Source organism: Phyllobates terribilis, unplaced genomic scaffold, assembly GCF_046119375.1.
Source record: "Phyllobates terribilis strain yellow unplaced genomic scaffold, ASM4611937v1 Scaffold_14__1_contigs__length_39327217, whole genome shotgun sequence".
Lineage (NCBI taxonomy): Eukaryota > Metazoa > Chordata > Amphibia > Anura > Dendrobatidae > Phyllobates > Phyllobates terribilis.
Genome location: NW_027362774.1, coordinates 9551464 through 9572570, shown reverse-complemented (window position 1 = coordinate 9572570; position 21107 = coordinate 9551464). Strand labels below are relative to the sequence as shown.

General features: G+C 44.7%; 2 long non-coding RNA genes across 3 annotated transcripts in view; one reads left to right on the top strand and one right to left on the bottom strand.

Moving 5' to 3' along the window:
* The window catches only part of LOC141175740 (uncharacterized), a 288283-nt gene that overhangs the window by 255428 nt on the left and 11748 nt on the right, over window positions 1–21107 (bottom strand). Inside the window, exon 1 of one of the 2 annotated variants that reach the window (XR_012253050.1) lies at window positions 13396–13785. The exons of the other annotated variant lie outside the window; for it this stretch is intronic. This is a non-coding gene — a long non-coding RNA (uncharacterized lncRNA). Of the gene's footprint in view, window positions 1–13395; window positions 13786–21107 lie in introns of those variants that run through there. 2 annotated transcript variants of the gene reach the window in all.
* Window positions 19013–21107, top strand: part of LOC141175741 (uncharacterized) — a 165686-nt gene continuing 163591 nt past the window's right edge. Inside the window, exon 1 of the long non-coding RNA XR_012253051.1 lies at window positions 19013–19191. This is a non-coding gene — a long non-coding RNA (uncharacterized lncRNA). The remainder of the gene's footprint in view (window positions 19192–21107) is intronic.

Below are 21107 nucleotides of genomic sequence, written 5' to 3'. Positions count from 1 at the left end.
GTGGAACAAGAGAAGAACAGCCCAGCAAAAAGAAAGGTTTCCACATTTTTTTATGGGGACTCATGTATTTAACAAAATAGGTCAGAAAAGTTGATGAATAGCCTGAGTGTGCTGTAAATAATGAAATAGCACTCACCCCATGGATCACCTGCAGTTCCTCTGTACAGCTGGCCCGGTCCCCAACATGTCACCTTTGCAGCCTTATTGGCTGCAGTGGTTAGGCACCAACCAGTCGAAAGAGAAGAGAGAGATCGACACAGGACCGGACCAGCGGGACAGAGGACCGGACCAGCGGGGACAGAGGACCGAACCAGCGGGACAGAGGACCGACAGGGGAGCCACAGATGATTTTGTGTTATTTTTTATAGCACATTTAGGACATATGTTTAACATAAGAAAGAGGTGGAAAACCATTTTAAAGGCAGCCCAGGTCAAGGGTAAAGCTTAAAGGAGATTAAACTGTAATGACTTAATTAGGTCACCAGTTTAAAAAAAAAAACACATGAGAATATCAATGCTGGAGATGTGTGTAGATTAAAGATGGAATGACAAAAAGCGCTACAGGATCTTATCCGGATTACAAAGGAAAAAGTAAAACGGGATTTGCTCACCTGGGGGGGGGGGGGGGGGTTGTGAAAGACACGACCCCTTTATTAGCTTGTAGGCAAAGACGGCTGCTGCAGATCCACCAAACAGATAGTCAGCAAACTTGGAGATGAAAGTGGATGTAAAACTGCGCTGCCGAAAATCCAATATGCAATAGGAGACCAGATGCAGTATGGATGTAGTTTTATTTGTCAATGTGTTTCGAGGTCAACATACCTCTTCATCAAAACAAACCACAAATGCTGGAGATGGTGACTTCAGTCATGCTCACAAAAAAGGGGTTGTCCCACAAACATTTATCACCTATCGGTAGGAGAGATGCTGACGGTATGCTCCTTGGGGGTCTTACTGCTGTCACTGTTCTTTCAGTCCATCAGTGAATAGTGTAGTGGTCACAGATGCTCACCACCGCTCAATTCATATGGAGGATTTTGGAACCTCCATTTTTGGGATCTATGAAGATCCTAATGGTCAGACCTCAGTGATCACACAGTTATCACCTTCTCAATGGATAGGTGATAAATGATGTTTATTGGGCAACCCATTTAATACTTCTATTACATTTATATACTTATGTTCTAGCTTACATAGAGGTAATCACACAATTTGCCCAAAGATAATAATCTCTTAGATTCCCAATTTTCCTTAAAGAAGCACTCCCATTAAATGTATGTAGTTTAGCGTAAGTGCATCAATGTACTCACCGATCACCATCTCCCCCATTTCCTGGGCCGCTCCAGTCCTCTTCTGGGTCATGTGACAGCTATTCTGATTTTCTGGATCACACAGGTCTCTGTGTGTGAGCCGGAAGTTGCTTTTACAAATATATCTGCCTAGTCATGCATTGATACATCCTTTCAGTATTCCATGAAAAGGTGCATGACAACTCATGGGATCTTTAAAATAGTTTTTCAGCCTTTTTAAAAAAATTGCACTGCTGCATCAATTCTTTGTTGTCAAGGCTGCAATGATCACCGGATGTCCAGACACATGACTTCAGTGGTGACGAATGTAAGATCGACAGACCCGTCCTTGCTATGGCCAATGATTGGCTACCAGAGTCATGTATTGAGACAAGTCATTGATGTTAACTAGTGTTCAGCGAACATGCTTGACACTGCTCGGTACTCGCCCGAGCATCACGCTACTCGGGATGTTCGGCGAGCACCGAGCATTTCCGGGTTACTCGGGCGGGAGCTCGGGTCTCCGCCCTGCACATTTGGAGCTCTTTACAGAGCCAATGAACATGCAGGGATTGCCAGCCAGTCACTGTAATGCCACAGCCATGTTGTTTGTGGGCATTACAGTGATTGGCTGGTCGCACAGCGTCACCTCGAGTATTTAAAACCGGGCGCCGCCATCTTGGACACAGTCAGTGTAGGGTCAGTGCTGCTGAGCTAGGGAGAGATTTATACTCCAAAATAGTTAGTGTAGGGTCTCTAAAGCCTGCCAAATCAAACAAACAGTCCTTCTCATGACTAATATCCATCCCAGATATCAGGCAGGCAGGCAGGCTGTATAGGAGACGCAGTGGTTATACCAGCAAACGCTGCATTACAGTCCTGTGTGCTCCTGCTGGTCAAATTGCTAGACTTATCCTCCAGTCTCAGAGGCCAGGAAAAATTTTTTTTTTTCATCTAAATCCTGTATTTTTTTTTCCTCAGTCAGACTGTACAAATACGCGTCTTATTAACTTTTTGGTATTCTCCCCCCACCCCTAAACAAAAAAAAATTGAGTGTGTCTGTGACTGTTCAGACACCAATATATCTGTATGAAAGATTCTGGTGTAGGCCAGAAAAATATAACTGTGGTTTTGCAGTTCCACTGTTCAAATCTCTGTATTATCCAGCTTTTGGTATTTTTTCCGTAAAGAAAAACAGTAATAGTGTCTCCCTGACTGGTCAGACACCAATATATCTGTTTAAAAGAGTCTGGTGTAGGCCAGAAAAATATAACTGTGGTTTTGCAGTTCCACGGGTCAAATCTCTATATTATCTTGTTTTTGGCATTTTTTGCCGTAAAAAAAAACTGTAATAGTGTCTCCCTGACTGGTCAGACACCAATATATCTGTTTAAAAGAGTCTGGTGTACGTCACATAACTACACTGTGTTCCAAATTATTATGCAAATAATATTTTCTCAGATTTTCCCAAATTACCTATATGAATTGCAGTCATTGTAATTTTTTAGTCAAATAACTATTAGAGTACAATTAAAAGGTTTTTGTACAAACTGCCTATGATAACAGTATATTTTTAAAAAAATAAAAACTCAAACTGCACTCAAAATGCATGTTCCAAATTATTATGCACAGCAGAGTTTTCAACCTTTTCATTTTAATAAAGAACAAAAAAAATGGTCATTTTTGAAATTATAAGCAGTAGCAGGTTATTACAAACTGAAATCAAACAGTTTTCAACTCAAAACTTTATTCTAGGTGATGTTACATTTGCACATAGGACCGCTTGTTCGAAAGGAGCTTCTGAACTCTCTCGTCCATTGAATTTGTCAGGTTTTGGATGGTTTCTGCTTCAATTGTTTTACATGAGGACAGAATACCCTCCCAGAGCTGTTGCTTAGATGTGAACTGCCTCCCACCATCATAGACACTCCTTTTGATGATGCTCCAGAGGTTCTCAATGGGGTTGAGGTCAGGGGAACATGGGGGTCACACCATAAGTTTGTCCCCTTTTATGCCCATAGCAGCCAGAGATGCAGATAGTGCGAGTGTAAGCTATTTTACTTCATTTACAATGGGCAAGGCGCGTGGCAAGGGACGTGGAACTGGACGTTCTGGTGATGGTGCGTGTAGAGGACGGGGCCGTGGCCAAGGTGAAAATGTGCCACAACCAACAGCTACATCTTCTCGCTCCCACTTCTTGACCGAATTACTAGGGAACCACACTACAACACCAGCATTGCGAACTGATCAGTGTGAACAGGTTATTAATTGGATAGCAGATAATACTTCCAGTTACCTGGGCACCACCACCTCCGGTCTGTCTTCCACGCGGTCAAGTTTTAGTAGCTGTGAGTCTCGACCGCATACTCCTCCTCACCCTGATGCTCCTTCCTCCCACCATGCCGAGTGTCGTCAGACAGCAATTGATCCCACACTTGGACACTCTGAAGAGCTGTTCACTGGTCCATTTCCATATTTGTGCCCCTCACCTGCTCCGCTTGAAGTGGTGGAAGAGGAGATCCCATGTAGCGATGCCAAATATTTGAACAGCCACGGCCACAGGAAGTCGATGCTGGCAATTTGTCACAAGAGGTGGACGATGACGAGACACAATTGCCACGAAGTGAGGAGGAGGATCGTGGTGTGCAAGTAGAAGAGGAGGAGGTGGTGGATGATCTAGTAACTGACACAACGTGGCAGGAGGACACGCAGAGCGAGGCCAGCAGCACACAGGGGGAGGGAGGCAGAGTACCCCAACAAGCAGGAAGAAGCAGTGTGGTGGTCGCACACAGAAGGCGGGCAACCGTTCCCCGTAACACCAACACGAGGGATGTTGCCAGTACAACCGGTAGGTCTTCCAGAGTCTGGAATTTTTTTAAAGACTCTGCTGATAACCCCAAAAAGGCCATTTGTACCACCTGCCATGTCAGCATTAGCAGGGGTGACAAAACAACCAGCCTGACCACCACCAGCATGATCAGGCACATGGCAGCAAAGCACCCGACTTTGTGGGGCGAACCCCAGGGTCCACGACCAGTGTCAGCGGGTATCACCACTGCTTCTTCCACTGTTGTGCTTGTAATAGAACCCCCTGTTGTGCGTGCAAGGCAATCCCCTGTCCATACTGCATGCAAAGATGCACCCTACTCTCAGTCTTCACTTGTTATGGCAGTTTCTCAAGAAACAGCATCAACGTCCACGTCCCACCGCAGAGTTCAATTGTTCATATCCCAGAGCTTTGAATGAAACCGCAAATTCGCAGCCAATGCCCCACAGGCCACAGTCCTAAATTCGCACATTTCACGACTGCTTGCGTTGGAAATGCTGCCTTTTAGGCTGGTGGAGACGGAATCCTTCCGCAACCTTATGGCGGTGGCCGTCCCTCGGTACTCGGTCCCCAGCCGACACTATTTTGCCCGGCATGCCATCCCCGCACTAAACAAGCACGTGTCCCAAAACATCTGCCGTGCCCTCAACAATGCAGTTACTGGGAGAGTCCACCTGACAATGGACACGTGGACAAGTGCTTGTGGCCAGGGACGGTACATCTCCCTGACGGCACACTGGGTAAACATAGTGGAAGCCGGGACCCAGTCGGACCTTGGGACGGAACACATCCTCCCCACACCGAGGATTGCGGGCCCTATGTCAGTCAGAGTTGCCCCCACAGTGTATAGCTCCTGCGCATCATCCTCCTCCTCCTCCTCATGTTCAGCCTCCATCTCAGATATCACCACATTAGTTACAAGCTGGAAGCACTGCAGTACTGCCTCAGCCAAGTGGCAACAGGCTGTGCTGAAACTCATAAGCTTAGGTGATAAACCTCACACTGCTTGTGAGTTGTGGACAGCTGTGAAAGAGCAGGCAGATCTGTGGCTGAGACCGCTGAACCTACATCCAGGCATGGTCATGTATGACAATGGCCGTAACCTGGTGGCGGCTCTGAGGCGAGGAGAAATCACACACGTACCATGCCTGGCTCATGTGCTTAATTTCGTGGTTCAGCGGTTTCTTAAATCGTACCCCGAGTTGCCAGATCTGCTCGGCAAAGTACGCCGCCTGTCAGCTCATTTTCGCAAGTCAGCTACAGCTTCCGCCGCCCTTGCTGTGTTGCAGCAGCGTTTGCAGCTTCCGGCACACCGACTGGTGTGTGATGTCCCCACACGTTGGAACTCTACCCTCCACATGTTGCAAAGGATTTGTGAGCAGAAGAGAGCAGTTGTGGAGTACCAGCTGCAACAAGGCCGTCGATATTCAGGTCAGATTCCACACATAAAACCTCAGGAGTGGACCTGGATGTCTGACATATGTACCATCCTGACAAACTTTGAGGAGTCCACCAAGATGATGAGTGGCGATGACGCCATCATTAGCGTCAGCATCCCACTTGTCTGTCTCTTGCAACATTCTCTGCAGAGAATTAAAGAGGAGGCATTTCATCCAGAGTATGATGAGATGGATCAAGAAGCCATAGCGGGTGATTACACACAGCCCAGCCTCATCTCATCCCAACGTGCATTGGGGGACAATGAGGGAGAGGAGGAGGAAGAACAGGAGCTGGTATCATGCGCTGTAAACGGTAATACCTGTACAACTGTCATACCGTCGGTTCAGCGTGGGTGGCCTGAGGACAGGGGGGAGGAGGAGGAAGAGGAGGAGAGCATGGTCAGTCGTCATCTTGGTGAGTACACGGAAGTCTTGCCCATTACCAGTCTGGCACGCATGGCTGACTTTATGTTACGCTGCCTTAACCGTGACCCTCGCGTTGTAAAAATGTTGGGTGACAGTCATTACTGGTTGGTGACACTTTTAGACCCCCGCTACAAGGAGAACTTTCACTCTCTTATTCCTGAGGTGGAGAGGTCTACAAAAATGGGGCAGTACCAGAAGGCCCTTGCTGCAGAACTGTTAAAAAAAATTCCCATCTGAACACGTTAGCTGCAGAGGTCACAGTTCGTTGCCCAACCAAGGCGTACAGGCGAGAGAGACGCAACTCCAATCCAGCAGAGGCAGGGGAACACTGTCAACGTTCTGGGACAGTTTTCTGAGACCCGCCCAGCTTACAGGCCCTGAGGCGCGGGGTACTCTCACAAGGAGTGTAAAAAGATGGTGAGGGATTACCTTGCCGACCGTACCAGCGTCCTCCGTGATTCCTCTGTGCCTTTTAATTATTGGGTATCCAAGCTGGACACTTGGAATGAACTCGCTCTGTACGCCTTGGAGGTCCTGGCCTGCCCTGCCGCTAGCGTGTTATTGGAGCGTGTTTTTAGTGCCGCTGGGGGAATTATAACTGATAAGCGCACTCGCCTGTCAACTGACAATGCTGACAAGCTGACCCTTATCAAAATGAACAAGGGCTGGATTTGGCCAGACTTCTCATCACCACCAAATGACAGCTGAGTAACATAAAGTCAAATCCACTGTGTTATTTTGGGAGGAGTATTCCCATGCACAGCTTCACACCCACACATGGGTATACGCTTCCTCATTTCGGCTGTATTTTGCTCTTCTCCTTATCCTCAGCCTCCACCACCACTATACCACCAGGGTGACCTTGGTCTATGTTGCCAGCATTGCAAGTTCCTCCATCCTAATTTTTGGCAGCTTTTGCTTGGAAGGCATAGGCAAAGACTATGGGAGACCCACTCCCCAATAATGGGAATAATGTTTTTAAGATGCTGTACTGTATGGCTCTTCCAAGGGGCATTAAAACCATCTTGTTAAGCTACTGCGACCTCCACCATTCTTCCAAGGGGCATTAAAACCATCTTGTTAAGCTACTGCGACCTCCACCACTTCTCCAAGGGGCATTAAAACCGAAACCGTCTTGTTAAGCTACTGTGACCTCCACCACTTTTCCAAGGGGCATTAAAACCGTCTTGTTAAACTACTGCGACCTACACGTCTCTTCCAAGGGGCACTAAAACCGTCTTGTTAAGCTACTGCGACCTCCACCACTTTTCCAAGGGGCATTAAAACCGTCTTGTTAAGCTACTGCGACCTCCACCACATTTTCAAGTGGCATTGATATTGTCTTTTTATTCCACTGCGACCTCCACGTCTCTTCCAAGAGGCATTAAAACCATCTTGTTAAGCTACTGCGACCTCCACATCTCTTCCAAGGGGCATTAAAACCGTCTTGTTTAGCTACTGCGACCTCCACCACTTCTCCAAGGGGCATTAAAACCGTCTTGTTAAGCTACTGCGACCTCCACCACATTTTCAAGGAGCATTGATATTGTCTTTTTATTCCACTGCGACCTCCACGTCTCTTCCAAGGGGCATTAAAACCGTCTTGTTAAGCTACTGCGACCTCCACCACTTTTCCAAGGGGCATTGATATTGTCTTTTTATTCCACTGCGACCTCCACCATTCTTCCAACGGGCATTGCATTTCCTCCTAATTTTAGTCAGCTTTTGCTTTTCAATGCATAGGCGAACACTAAGGGAGACCCACTCCCCAATAATGGGTAGAAGGTTTTTAGTATGCTGTAATCCACGTCTGTTTCAAGGGGCATTGCAGTTCCTCATAATTTTTGGAAAGCCTTCCATTCACTGCTAAGCCAACAGTGCACAGGAGACCCAGTTGCTATAAATGGAAAAAACGGTTTAGCTAAGGCCCTCTGACCTCCATGTCACTTCCAAGGGGCATTGGAGTGCTTCGAAATTTTTGGTAGGCATTGCACTCACTGCATGCCCTTTAACTGTGTAGCCGAACCGCTCCTTTTGGTACAGAAACATATCCTACAAGACATGTGTGGTTGACTGGCCTGATATTGATGTGAATGGTCCCTGTTCCTCCTGCTCTTTCTCTTTTGCCACCACCTCATCCATCATTCATCACCTGAAGCTTTGTTTTAACGGGAGTCATAGAACTGGGATAGTAGCAGGAAAACATCCAGCAATCCTTGAAGGAGGTAGGATATGCGCCAAAACGCTGACCACCTCAGGCCTAGCCGCTACTACATACATGCGCTTGCATTCCAAGAAAACAAAGCAGACGCTAACTTGTATCATCATCATCATGCTCCTCATCTTGGCACTCTCAACTCCCCTGATGGAGAAGCCAGGGCCCACTGGAGGAGTCTGGTTCTCTGGGGGGCTCGTCCAATGCTGCCCTAAAGCAGGCCGGGCTAAGAAAGTGTGTGGGGGGATGTTCCAAGGAGAAATGGGGGCAGCTGGGGACCGTCTATGGACACCCAGCCGCCCCCAGGCAGCTGGGGAGCGTGTGTGGACACCCGGCCGTGAGGCGGCTGGGGACCAAGCGTGGACACCCGGCTGCTGGGCAGCTGGGGATTGAGTATGGATACCTCGCTGCCGAAGCAGCCATGAGGTAGTGGCCAGCTTCAGCCTCCTCCAAACTAAAAGGCCCCATTTCAAGTGCATGCAAGCTAGCCGTATGGTATTGCAGCCTGGGGGTGGGTGGGTGGCCGGCTGCATACTTGCGCTTGCATTGCAAGGAATGGGGGAGGTACAATTGAACACTGCCCTGGGAGAAGGACTTGCACGGGGATAGTTGCAAGTCTGCATCTTCTGATGCGGAAAGGATCACTTCTGATGGGCACACTTTTAGGCAGTGACCTGGGTGTCAGAGATGCTTCCAGGGGTCTTCCCCATGCTGTTCCCATGTCTTTTCAGCACTGTATGCATGTGTCACACAGCACATGGCCAGAAAAGATTGTAAAATGTTAAAATGACATTTCCCGGTGAATGCATTTGTCACGGTTGAAAGCAATACAAAAGTGCAAAAACGCATAAAAAATGCTACTTGTGAACATAGCCCAAGGTGTGGAGGAGTATTTTTGTTTTTGGTTATTTATTTTACCTTATACACAAGTCTTTACCCTGGAAAGGAAGTTCCTTAACATATTTCACAGGAAAACAGTTTCAGTTTCGTTTTTGAACGTTTTATTGTGAGCCCGTAAAAGTGGCTTAACACCTCTGACCACGTTGTTGACAGCAGTGACCTGGGGGTCAGAAATGCTTCCTGGGGCGATCCCCATGCTGTCCTCATGTCTTTTGAGCACTGTCACTATCGCTTTGGGCACTTTTTAGGCTTTCTACAGACTGCCGGGGGTGCCGCCGCAAAAATGCTCGGGTCTCCCATAGACTAACATTGGGCTCGTTGCTCGGGTTGAGCACCCGAGTATCACGGCGAGCTCGGCCCAAGCTTCGAGCACCCGAGCATTTTAGTGCTCGCTCAACACTAATGTTAACCTTTTGGTGGGCAATCTGATAGGTGAGCTAACCATTATTTTAACCCCTTTACCCAGGGCCATTTTCGTTTTTTTTGTTTTTTCCTCCCGTTCTTCCAAGAGCCATAATGTTTTTAACGTTCCATCAATATAGCCATACGAGGGCTTTTTTTTTGCGGGATGAGTTGTACTTTTGAATGACACCATTGATTTTACTATATAGTGTACTGGAAAATGGGAACAAAATTCCAAGTGCGGTGAAATTGCAAAAGAAAGTGCAATTCCACAATTGTTTTTTGGGGTTTTTATTAACCACGTTAACTATATGGTAAAACTGACCTGGCAATATGATTTCCCAGATCAATACGACTATGAAGATACCAAACATGTATAGTTTATTTTTTATTTTAGTGGTGAAAAAAAATTGAGAAATTTGTGGGAAAATTTTTTTTTGCTTTTGTCTCAATTTTCCTAGACCTATAGTGTTTTCATTTTTCAGGATATGGGGCTGGGCGATGACTTATATTTGTGTCTTGGGTTGACATTTTTTATTGATACAATTTTGTTGTAGATACGATCTTTTGATTGCCTCTTATTTAATTTTATTGCAATGTTGCGCTGGCCAAAAAAACGTAATTCTGGCGTTTCAATTTTTGTCTCGTTACGCTGTTTACTGATCGGATTTATTGTTTTTATATTTTGATAGATTGGACATTTCTGAACGCAGCGATACCAGATATTTTATTTTCAATGGGGCCAAAGGGGGAATGATTTGAACTTCTGTTTTTTTTTTTATATTTTTTTTATATTTTTAAAAACTTTTTTTTTTTCTTCACTTTTTACTTTACTTACTAGTCCCCTTAGGAGACTTGAATCTGTGATTGTTTAATCGCCTGTGCTGTACATAGCATGGCTTTAGCACCACTATGTATAGCAAAAATCGCAATCTCATATGAATGCCGGTCATGAGCCGGCATTCATAGGAGATTCACAATGACAGGCATGGTAATCTTCTGCAGACCTCTGGCTGCCATGACCACCCATTGGCACCCCTCATTCACGTGACAGGGGCCCGATAGGCGGGATTTGTGACGTTCTTCTGGCTGGCGCGTGTTAACTCCTGCTGTCAGAGATTGACAGCAGGATTTAACTAGTTAACAGCCGTGGGTTGAGCTCCGATCCCCTCGTGGCTGATTACATCAGCTGTCATGTGCGGGAAAGATGCGAGCTCAGCACCGGAGCCCGCGTCAAAGTCGTGGACGCAACATATCACATAAATATACATCAAAGGTCGTGAAGCGTTTAACCTTTAGCTTACCTGAACATTCATTAACATTTTTAAGAATCTGATCTAAAAAATTACACATCTGAGATTCATGATTCTATGTGCATTTTTTTTTTTTACTTGTTTTGCATATGACTGAGACCTGTTTTTTTGCCTTGTGTTAATCTCCCGCGTTGTTTCGATTAAAGAGGTGATAGATTTTTTTTTCGCCTTGGATATTGTTAAGCAGCTTTGCTAGCATTGTAACGAATGTGCTGCATCCTTCACATGAAATAAGGCCAATCAACGCAATAATGAAGAGCGTAATATCTCCCTTGAGAGTCTGATTGGGTTTTCATCAAATCAGCCAACCTTTTCCAGTCATTTACACCAGTGTTCAGGGTGTTACAGTATCTCAAACCCCTTTTTTTTTTAATCCCTAGTGATCATTGCTGATAAAAGAATAATTGGTAGGAAGCAATTGATGCATCCTCTTGCATTGACATCATAGAGCCTCGTCCTCCTGTCCGCGCAGACACGTCTGCGTGACGCTGGAGTCCCACTTCTTCTGATCAAGGAGGGGTTGTTAATAAGCATTTTTTAAACCCTTCAATGCCTTGTGGACGTATGTGAACTGTCAAGGGGATGGCTCTATTGGGGCCTGGAAACTAAGCAGTTATACAGGCGTTTACGGAGGATGTTACTTCGTGTGTCTAACAGGGAAAAAGGAGAGAGTAGAGGGCTAAAATAATCTCACGACTTGAAATTCAGCACTTGCAATGTTAAACCTTTATCTCCTGGGGTAAACATAATATATTTATATACAAATACAGTCATCTATAATATACATGTATACCTGATGACATAAATGAACATGTATTTGTGTGTCATGCTGCATGATTGTTACAGTACAGCTATTATCGCTCTGTCACGTGTCGTCATCACACGACCTGGACAGATGGACGTTCACATTGTAGGAGATTCACTGAAGCTGTCTAGTCTAAGCATACACTGTCTAAAACTAGACAGTCTGAATTGCACCAAATTTAGCACAGCGGCTCATACTGAAAAATAAATTTGATGCATCAATAGACTTAATACACCACATATTAGTTAACTTACTTTGTGCTAGAAATTTGTGGTGCACTGCATCACCTTTTCTGCTAAACCATGCCTCTCTCCCATGAAGTCATGCTCTCTTATTGGGAGTCATGCTCTCTTATTGCAAGTCATACTCTCTTATTGGGAATCATGCTCTCTTACTGCCCCTTCCCCCACATTGCCTTTCTCGAGCTGCGTCAGTAATCGCACCTATGGCTGTTAAGCTAAAAAATTGCTTTGATCACAACAGACATAAGTGTAACTCATCTCCGAAAAAGCAGTGTGGGTGGAGGAGTAGTACAGCAGAGCTGACAGAGCTATAAGAGGAGGGGAACTGATATAAAGGTCTGCAATGTGACACAGCTAAATTCAGTTGTGCGGCTCCTTCCCCAACAGGGATCCTATATGAAAGTTGTGAGAAATCTTTGCTCTAATGTCTCAACACTATCTAATTATGCAGTAGGTTAGACCAGAAGATGAGGGCTGTATTCTTACATCTCACACCCTGAGAAATCTAAGCTATTGTGGGGCGTGTTCTTTTTCTGCTGCATTGCTGGCTGCTTATGATTGGGCAACTCATACAGGGAGAAGAAGTTCACACGCCCAGTGAAAAATATCTGACAACACCCACTTGAACGTAATAAAAAGTTAACTCACTAGGTGCCAGATACTTTGATTGCTAATATCTACGAAACAGAGAGGTGAAATAAAAAAAATAAAAATAAGAAAAAAACATTTTATTCCTCTCTGTAGCGACTATTAGGGTAGGTTCGCATGACCATTTTCCAAGTAAAATAGTCCAATTATACTGATTAGACTTTGATAAGAGTAGCATCAGTTCTTATTGGACGTAGAGAAAGAAAAATAAAGGTTCTCCCCTTTGTACATTCTGTCAGCGGGTGAAAATTGGACTGCACTTGGATGTCATCCAAGTGGCATCAGAGTTTTTTCATGGACCCATAGATTTGCATTCCCGATTTTGATCCGATTCTTGCTCCGGGTAAAAAAATCGGACATGTGCACAGTCTCATAGAATATCATAGGTACGAGTGCTATCCAGGAGAAACCACAGATAAAAATCCGTCGTGTGCATGAGCCCTTACATTCTGTGTACAGTTCAACATGAAACATTTGGTGAAAGGTCCTCTTTGAAGAAAACCAATGCTTCCCACAAGTTTTTGAATATATACACAATTCACTGTAAAATTAAAAGTTATGCAGTTTTTAGCACAGAGCCTAAAGGAGGGAACAGTGCCTGACGCTAGCATTCTTCATTTGAATGACTGTCATGCATCTGTTCCTGCACTCGGCATAACGCAGTGAATCAGTTGCACCCGGGGTGCTCCTTTAAAAATTAATTCTAGTTTGAAGCATCTTTACACTTTATATTTGGCAACTGCATTATCATCATCACTCACTCACTCCCCTTGCAAGCAGGATAATTCGGATAATAACCTTGCAGAATGACCGCTGTTCTATGAATGTTGCAGTCAGGCTACAAGTTTGGCATCTTATTCTGCCCCATACACAAACCCCCCCCACTTACCACATTGCCCACTCTATTGCTTGGTATTGCACAGTTTGTCGATTGTTGTGAAACCATCCATATGCAGGGAATAAACGAAAGCAGTTTTCCAGCCTTGCTGCTCTTCCTCCTCGTCACACACATTAGCAGTATGGCACAAAGTAAGATGTTACCAGCTCATTTTCACACTATGAAAAATATACCCATAAATACTTGTTGATGGGAGCACCTGACAACACGATTGCTAAGCGCAAGTTCACTATATGCTGGCAATGCAGTCTTAAAGGTCAAATGCCAGGGTAATGTATCCAGTCAATGAGAAATGCTTTGCTAACACATATTCAAATGCCTGGCAAGTGATTGGCTCCTGGGACTGCAATTACATAAAACTAATTCAGTAGTTTATTTTAAAGATGTCAGACGACAACAAAGTCCAAACTGAGCAGAAATAGTACCAAGGACCTGAAAAAAATACTACACCAGCCTCTCCCATATACTAGTACATAGGAGCAGTATTATAGTAGTTATATTCTTGTACATAGGAGCAGTATTATAGTAGTTATATTCTTGTACATAGGAGCAGTATTATAGTAGTTATATTCTTGTACATAGGGGGCAGTATTATAGTAGTTATATTCTTGCACATAGGAGCAGTATTATAGTAGTTATATTCTTGCACATAGGAGCAGTATTATAGTAGTTATATTCTTGCACATAGGAGCAGTATTATAGTAGTTATATTCTTGCACATAGGAGCAGTATTATAGTAGTTATATTCTTGCACATAGGAGCAGTATTATAGTAGTTATATTCTTGTACATAGGGGCAGTATTATAGTAGTTATATTCTTGTACATAGGGGGCAATATTATAGTAGTTATATTCTTGTACATAGGAGCAGTATTATAGTAGTTATATTCTTGTACATAGGGAGCAGTATTATAGTAGTCATATTGTTATACATAGGGGGCAGTATTATAGTAGTTATATTCTTGTACATAGGGGCAGTATTATAGTAGTTATATTCTTGTACATAGGAACAGTATTATAGTAGTTATATTCTTGTACATAGGAGCAGTATTATAGTAGTTATATTCTTGTACATAGGAGCAGTATTATAGTAGTTATATTCTTGTACATAGGGAGCAGTATTATAGTAGTTATATTCTTGTACATAGGAGCAGTATTATAGTAGTTATATTCTTGTACATAGGGGGCAGTATTATAGTAGTGTAGGGATTTGTACTCACTGAGCCGCGTTGGAGGTAGGCACGGGTTCACACAGTGATGCAGTCCACGGGTTCAAACTAACTGGTGGTTTATTTAGTGTCCATACACCAGTTTAAAAAAGCAAAAGTAACAGCCTTTTCCTGGCACCAAAAGGAATAACAGAACAAAGCTTCAAAATAACAAGTCCATGCAGCACGGCCTCAGCCGTTTAAACAAGGTGCTTTTCTCTGCCTCCTGCAGAGTCTAAAGACCACATGCAAGGTCTGCTCACCTTGCCAAACAAACACAGACAGCCTGAGACAGGCGCAGCTGTCTTAAATCAGCCTTCTAAGACCTGGACTGGAGGTAAGTGAGCAGCTGTTTCCCCCCCAGCTCTTTCAGCTGCTCGTAAAACCCGTCCCTGTAATCCGGGCTAATTAAATTCCTCTCAGCACTATGTGTGCTGGAGCCTTCTTTTCCGGGTCCTACATCACCGAAGCTTGGCACATCGGGGACACATACCTCCCGTCCACGACCTGTCCGGCAGTCACCTTACATACCCCCCCTCTGCCCAAATCCGGGGGGCTTGGCACCTTCTGTCACCATACAATAAACCCTTGACAAGGCATCAGCATTCCCATGTTGTTTCCCAGGCCTATGCTCTACCCGGAAGCTAAAGTCTTGTAGAGCCAGGAACCACCTAGTCACTCTGGCATTGTTCCCCTTCTTTTCTCGCATGCACCTCAGTGGGTCATGGTCTGACACTAACCTGAACCTTCTACCTAACAGGTAATACCTCAGAGTGTCTAACGCCCACTTAATGGCCAAACATTCTTTTTCTACAATGGAGTAGTTCTTCTCACAAGTGGAGAGCTTCCGACTGAGGTATATTACAGGGTGTTCTTCTCCGTTAATCTCCTGGGACAATACTGCTCCCAGCCCGACATCCGATGCATCCGTCTGGACCACAAACTCCTTGGAGAAGTTGGGCGCCACCAAGACTGGCTGTTTACAGAGGACCAGTTTCAATTCCTGGAAGGCCGCTTCTGCTTCTGGGGACCACTTGGCCATAGCTGACTTCGTCCCTTTCAGAAGATCCGTCAGAGGGGCTGCTATCAGGGCAAAGTTAGGGACAAATCTTCGATAGTTGCCCACAATGCCTAGAAATGCCCTGACCTGCTTCTTCGAGAGGGGTTGTGGCCAGTTCAAGATCGCCTCGACCTTATTTATTTGTGGTTTTAGATTGACGCGAACATGAAGCTCTGTAAGAACCTCATGCTCTATGACCTGAGTGAGTCCTGGCAACTCCGAAAACAGGTCTTTATTTTGCTGTAACAACTCTTTGCACTGTTGCTTTTGGGCACGTGACAGTGACTCTGCCACCTGGACCTCTTTCACATCGGCCTTAGCCTCAGCCACTAAACAGGGAACTTCCGCGGGTTCTCTATCTTGCCATGGCTTAATCAAGTTTACATGGTAAATTTGGTAGGGCTTTCTCTTCCCTGGTTGGTGGATTTTATAGTTGACTTCCCCCACTTTCTCTACCACCTCATAGGGGCCCTGCCACTTGGCCATGAACTTGCTCTCCACTGTGGGCACTAGCACAAGCACTCGATCTCCTGGGTTGAACGATCTCACCCAGGCCGACCTATTATACACCCTGGACTGTGCCTCTTGTGCCTTGATGAGGTGCTCCTTCACAATAGGCATCACATGGGCAATCCTCTCTTGCATCTGGGCAACGTGCTCCACCACGCTCCTATAGGGAGTGGTCTCAGCTTCCCAGGACTGTTTCGCCACATCCAGGAGTCCTCGAGGGTGTCGTCCATAGAGTAGTTCAAACGGGGAGAAACCTGTGGAAGCTTGGGGAACTTCCCTGATGGCGAACAACAGATAAGGAAGCAGACAGTCCCAGTCTCGGCCATCCTTTTCCACTGCTTTCCTCAACATTGCTTTCAAGGTTTTGTTAAACCTCTCGACCAGTCTGTCCGTCTGGGGATGGTACACGGAGGTTCTCAGTTGTGCAATCTGCAATGTCTTGCACAATTCCCTCATGACCTTCGACATAAATGGAGTTCCTTGGTCAGTTAGGATCTCCTTAGGCAACCCCGTTCTTGAAAACATGTGGACTAACTCCCGGGCTATACACCTGGCGGAGGAGTTTCGTAGTGGTACGGCCTCCGGATGCCATGTAGCATAATCTAATACCACCAGGATATACTGATGCCTTCGGGCAGACTTGACCAGAGGCCCCACTAGATCCATTGCTATGCGTTCGAATGGAACCTCGATGACTGGTAGGGGCACTATGGGACCGCAGAAGTGGGCCACCTGGGAGGTTATCTGGCATGTGGGGCAGGAACGACAATAACTCTTTATTTTTCTATAGCAACCTGGCCAGAAGAATCTCTGGAGGATCCGTTCTTGAGTCTTGTCTGCACCCAGGTGACCACCCAACACATGAGAATGAGCCATGTCTAACACCCTGCGTCTATAGGGCCCTGGCACCAGCAACTATTCTATTACCTTACCCCTTGGCTTGGTAACCCTGTACAGCAAATCCCCTTTCACAGCAAAATGAGGGAACCGAGTGTCAGTCCCCGGTTCCTGAGGCGCCCCATTTAACACAGTAACATTTTCAAAGGCCCATTTCAGAGTTAAATCCCTGAATTGGGCAGTTCCAAAGTTTCCCTTGGACACCTCCAGCTCAGGGATATTGGCCTCAGGGGATGCTACCTCATCCTCATCGCCCACAAACACACACATGGGAAACTCATCTACCATGTTCTGCAGGTCAGTTTCCTTAGGGGTGATCTGGCTGTCGTCCGAGCAATCAGACGTCCCCACTTTCCTCCACATTTTCCAGAATAATGCAAAGTCACATCCAATTATTATGGGATGCAATAGGTCCTTAACGACCGCCACTTCATGTAATGTGGTGCCACAGTCCGTGTTTACACCGGACACCCACCACCTTCCCAGGAACCAGCCGATGAGGGAGTGTGGCCCTTATCAGGGTCACCAAACTTCCTGAGTCCAATAGTCCAGAGACTTGTACCCCGTTTACTGACACTGAGCATGCCTGAGGGCCCTCGCCATTTTGAGGAACCGTGCTGCAGGCGGGGTAGGCAAAATAAGAGCAACGCCGGCCCATGTTGCAGTCCATTGGCTCAGAGTTTATGGGACACTGGGCGGCAATATGGCCAGGGGTATGACATCTCCAACATACTATATTATGGGGTGGGACCTTGGGCAGCAACTCAGACCCCTCCTGAACTCTAGGACGCCCCCCAGGTGTGGCACTAGCTTCCTTCTTTTGGATGTCCGCCGCCTTTTGGGAACCCCAATATTGAGACCCCTTGTTTTCCCAACGGACTCTCAACCGCCTGGTATCTTTCCACCAACCCCACCAAGTCATCGGCATTATGGGGATCTCCCTGGGCAACCCAGGATTTCACTGACTTCGGGAGAGAGTGTATAAACCTGTACATAATGACCTTCTCCACCATCTGTGCTGGGGAGGAAGATTCAGGTTGCAACCACTTTTGGACCAGGTGTAGGAGGTCGAACATCTGGGACCGGGGAGGTTTGTCACTGCAATAGGCCCAGTGGTGCAACCGTTGCGCCCTGACAGTCAGAGTCTCTCCCAAGCATGCCAAAATCTCAGTTTTCAACTTAGAGTACTCTTTTGCATCCTGCAAGGCCAAGTCATAATAGGCCTTCTGCGGCTCGCCTGTCAAATATGGCACCAGTAGCTCCGCCCACTGCTCTGGAGGCAATTTCTCCCGCTCTGCCACCCTCTCAAAGACAGTCAGGAACGCCTCAACGTCATCACCCGGGGTCATTTTTTGTAATTCTCTTCTTACCGTCTTCCTGACATGTGAGTCATCACCTGGATCTGAGGATGTGATGGTCGTCCTGCCACGGATCTGCTCTGCCCAGATTTCCATTTGCCTTTGCTGCTGTTGGATCTGCTGCATCAGAAGTTTATTTGTTTCCTGCTGCTGCTCCCATTGCTGCTGCTGTATGTTCTGCTGGCTCTGCTGGCTCTGCAGGTACTGCTGCTGGAACTGCGCCTGCTGAGCCTGCTGTTGCTGGTGCTGCACTTGTTGTGCCTGCTGTGCCTGCAACATATGTTTGAGCAGGTCTTCCATTTTATCCGGCGACACTTGCTGGCTTATGGCAAACTTCACCCAGGACATATAAGTCTTCTTGTAGCAGTCACACTGCCGCTTGGGATCTGTGCTCTTGCTTCTAGCACCAATTGTAGGGATTTGTACTCACTGAGCCGCGTTGGAGGTAGGCACGGGTTCACACAGTGATGCAGTCCACGGGTTAAAACAAACTGGTGGTTTATTTAGTGTCCATACACCAGTTAAAAAAAACAAAAGTAACAGCCTTTTCCTGGCACCAAAAGGAATAACAGAACAAAGCTTCAAAATAACAAGTCTATGCAGCACGGCTTCAGCCGTTTAAACAAGGTGCTTTTCTCTGCCTCCTGCAGAGTCTAAAGACCACATGCAAGGTCTGCTCACCTTGCCAAACAAACACAGACAGCCTGAGACAGGCGCAGCTGTCTTAAATCAGCCTTCCAAGACCTAGACTGGAGGTAAGTGAGCAGCTGTTTCCCCCCCAGCTGATTCAGCTGCTCATAAAACCCGGCCCTGTAATCCGGGCTAATTAAATTCCTCTCAGCACTATCTGTGCTGGAGCCCTCTTTTCCGGGTCCTACATCACCGAAGCTTGGCACATCGGGGACACATACCTCCTGTCCACGACCTGTCCGGCAGTCACCTTACAGTAGTTATATTCTTGTACATAGGAGCTGTATTATAGTAGTTATATTCTTGTACATAGGAGCAGTATTATAGTAGTTATATTCTTGTATATAGGGGCAGTATTATAGTAGTTATATTCTTGTACATAGGGGGCAGTATTATAGTAGTTATATTCTTGTACATAGGGGCAGTATTATAGTAGTTATATTGTTGTACATAGGAGCAGTATTATAGTAGTTATATTCTTGTACATTGGAGCAGTATTATAGTAGTTATATTCTTGTACATTGGAGCAGTATTATAGTAGTTATATTCTTGTACATAGGAGTAGTATTATAGTAGTTATATTCTTGTACATAGGGGGCAGTATTATAGTAGTTATATTCTTGTACATAGGGTGCAGTATTATAGTAGTTATATTCTTGTATATAGGAGCAGTATTATAGTAGTTATATTCTTGTACATTGGAGCAGTATTATAGTAGTTATATTCTTGTACATAGGGGGCAGTATTATAGTAGTTATTTTCTTGTACATAGGGGCAGTATTATAGTAGCTATATTCTTGAACATAGGGAGCAGTATTATAGGAGTTATATTCTTGCACATAGGAGCAGTATTATAGTAGTTATATTCTTGTACATAGGAGTAGTATTATAGTAGTTATATTCTTGTACATAGGAGCAGTATTATAGTAGTTATATTCTTGTACATTGGAGCAGTATTATAGTAGTTATATTCTTGTACATAGGGGGCAGTATTATAGTAGTTATATTCTTGTACATAGGAGCAGTATTACAGTAGTTATATTCTTGTACATAGGGAGCAATATTATAGTATTTATATTGTTATACATAGGGGCAGTATTATAGTAGTTGTATTCTTGGACATAGGGGGCAGTATTATAATAGTTATATTCTTGTACATCGGGAGCAGTATTATAGTAGTTATATTCTTGTACATAGGGAGCAGTATTATAGTAGTTATATTCTTGTACATATGCGGCAATATTATAGTAGTTATATTCTTGTACATAGGAGAAGTATTATAGTAGTTATATTCTTGTACATCGGGGCAGTATTATAGTAGTTATATTCTTGTACGTAGGATTAGTATTATAGTAGTTATATTCTTGTATATAGGAGCAGTATTATAGTAGTTATATTCTTGTACATAGCAGCAGTGTTATAGTAATTATATTCTAGTACATAGGGGCAGTATTATAGTAGTTATATTCTTGTACATAGGGTTAGTATTATAGTAGTTATATTCTTGTACATAGGAGCAGTATTATAGTAGTTATATTCTAGTACATAGGAGCAGTATTATAGTAGTTATATTCTTGTACATCGGTGCAGTATTATAGTAGTTATATTCTTGTACGTAGGATCAGTATTATAGTAGTTATATTCTTGTACATAGCAGCAGTATTATAGTAATTATATTCTAGTACATAGGGGCAGTATTATAGTAGTTATATTCTTGTACATAGGGTTAGTATTATAGTAGTTATATTCTTGTACATAGGAGCAGTATTATAGTAGTTATATTCTAGTACATAGGAGCAGTATTATAGTAGTTATATTCTTGTACATCGGTGCAGTATTATAGTAGTTATATTCTTGTACGTAGGATCAGTATTATAGTAGTTATAATCTTGTACATAGGAGCAGTATTATAGTAGTTATATTCTTGTACATAGCAGCAATATTATAGTAATTATATTCTAGTACATAGGGGCAGTATTAT